We start from the raw sequence: 2821 nt of genomic DNA on the forward strand, positions 1-2821 counted from the left end.
ACAAAACAAAACAAAACAAAACAAAACAAAACAAAATACAAACAAAAAATCAAATGCAAGTAGCTAAAAATACACAATTTAGTAAAATAAACACTTGCTCGAGTTATAAATATTAGTACTGAATAAAGGAACTGACCTAATCACCTTCTCTTTGTTGCCAATATTTCCTTTTTTTACTATTTTGTGCTTCTGCAAGAGCGAAAAATCCTATTAAACTGTTGAAATCTACAATTGTTTGGATGATGATGCTACCAGTAGAGATGTCTTGGTTTACTCAAAAAACCCCCAAATTTAGGGGGATGACAGAACCTGAAACATCACAGGTTTCTTGATAATTCCACTTTCTCTAATGAGTTTAAATGCTAATTAACTGGCGCACAACTTGTCTAAATCAGGCAAAAATCAGACTTATCTTCCTCAGGTTTCTGGGGAAGATTTTGACCCTTCAGGCCTATGGGAGTTTCCTGATATAATAAAGCAAACAGACAATCCCTTCTGCAACACTGACACGGCAGGACAAATGGGAATTTTATGAGTTATGCTCATGACATCAAAATCTAGAACAGGAGGATTTTTATCTGAGAGTCTTAAAAATTGACTGAAATTTAAATCCAGAAATAAAAGGCATTGGCTGTGCAGAGACTGACATTAAAAGCATTGATATCATCTGTGGTCTGTCATACACAAAGATGCAAGAGTCACTCAACATGAACTGCTTGAAATATCTGTTTAAAAATAGGTAAATGCTTTCTTGGTAACTGTATGCACAGTAAAAAGAAGAAAATAATTTTTTTTATGTCTGTTTAAAACAAATGCATGTCATACTGTCTCCAGTCCTTCACAAACATATTTCCTCAGAATTCAGTTTATTCTCTGTGATCCTGTGAGCTCTTTTCAAAACATGCAGCACACTTGCTTACTGCTTGTAAATCCTAAAGGATCTGTGTGTTCCAGAAAAATTGTCACAACCTGGGAATTACTAACACAACCAGGCATGCATGCCCAAATTAGCAGAAGAGTGGGGAACTCCAATTAGGCAAATAAATAGCACCTAGAATTGCACTGCATTGCCATTTTTCCTCTTAAAAGCAAAGCAAATAAATGTTTTTGTTTTCTATACCATAACCTGTGAACTGGAAGAGACAGGTCACTTGCATCTCAAATTAGGCATGCTCTCCTCACCAGTTCAAGGGTGTTTTTCCAAATCATTTCAGCATTTTTCTTCTGCCTGAATGAGATCACAGTTGCAAAATTTGCTATTTAATTCCCTTCTGATTTCAGTCAGCTTCAGCACACATTGTCTCAAGATGTGAAATGATAAGCTTGGGCTGCATTTCAATTAACGTCCTTAAGTTCTCCTTTCTGGCTGGGAAACCTGCCTTTTGGAGTTAGAAAGAAGAACTGGATGTTGGTCAGGGAATGAAAAAAAAGGGAAATGTGTGCTGCTAGTGCTGTTTCACTGCAGTCTGATTTCTAATCTCAGACATGGTGCACGTACTGCCTAATTCTAAACGAAGCTTAAGGACATGAAACCACAGGCCCTGAATTTGACTGGTTTTAGCTGTCACATCTGTCTCTGTCCCTCTGGGAGCCTCTCAGGAACCCCTGGCCAGCCCCAAGTTGGCAGACAGTGGGGGAACACACTCTCATGCCCCGAGGGTACTGAGGGAACCTAGGCTAGTCACCTTTGCAGCAGAAAAGACACTAGAGGCATCAGCAAAAAAAAAAAGGGCCCACTCTTAGCAGGGGTTAATCCAAGGTTTTATTCAGGGGCTCCGGGGAGCTCCTACACCTCAAGGGGCCTCCTGCTGAGAGCCCAGGGAGATGCGCCAAGGTTACATTTAAAGGGAGGTGGAAACCGAAAGTAGATAACATTTTACTAACCAATAAGTGACCCTAAGGGATGGATACTGGGGGATAGACATTTAGGAAAGCATATGGGGCAAGGCTTGAGGGCTGACTCCGAGCCTCTGGCTAATCACTCGACATCCGGGACCGGAGTTTCTAGATGGAGGGGATGGGATGCTGAGTGAATGACAGAGAGCCAGGGTGGGAATTTGGGGATGATTTCAGCAAGGGAGAGGGATTACACAGGTAAAGGGTGGGGGGTACAATCTGGGATAAACCATTTGGGAAAAATACAGGGATACAAAACCAAAACTACTTCAAAGTATTGCAAAATATAAAAACACACTACATCTCTCTCTTTTGTTTAAATAAAAAGGGAGAGGCACCTATGTATTAAAACCCAGCTTGGGTTGATCTCAAGCATTGGCAAACCAAGGCTGTTTGTGAACACTGCCGAGGTTCCTGTTTCCTCCTTGGAAGTGATGGGAACAGTCACCTGATTGATCTGTAAAGGAGAAGTAGCTTTTGATACTAATTTGGCCACGATGTTCTTGATTATCCCAAAGCTGATCAAAATTGAATGAACAAGCAAAACTGAAAATGCAGACTTTAGTATAGATCTGACCTAGCCCGAGAGTCCCCATCCTTGGAAAAGCCTGTCCATCCTGTCTACTGTTTCCTGCTTGATGTCCTGGATCATCTGTTGCATCTTTCCAATGATTTTCTGGATGTCTTCTGTTTTGGATGACAGATTCAGGCAACAGAGACCCTCAAACTCGGCACACCAATGATTGTGTAGTAGGAGAAGAAAATCAATTGCTGCACAATTATGTAGGGTGGCTTGCCTTGTTGTTTCATTGTCTGCAAGGAGGTCAGAAAGTGCAGCTGATGTAATATTGGCCTGTTTAGCAACCTATTACTCTAGGTGTGATAATTCACCTACAGCCTTGGCTGCAGACACTCATGGCAAAAA

This window comes from Melospiza melodia, chromosome W, assembly GCF_035770615.1.
Source record: "Melospiza melodia melodia isolate bMelMel2 chromosome W, bMelMel2.pri, whole genome shotgun sequence".
Classification (NCBI taxonomy): Eukaryota; Metazoa; Chordata; class Aves; order Passeriformes; family Passerellidae; genus Melospiza; species Melospiza melodia.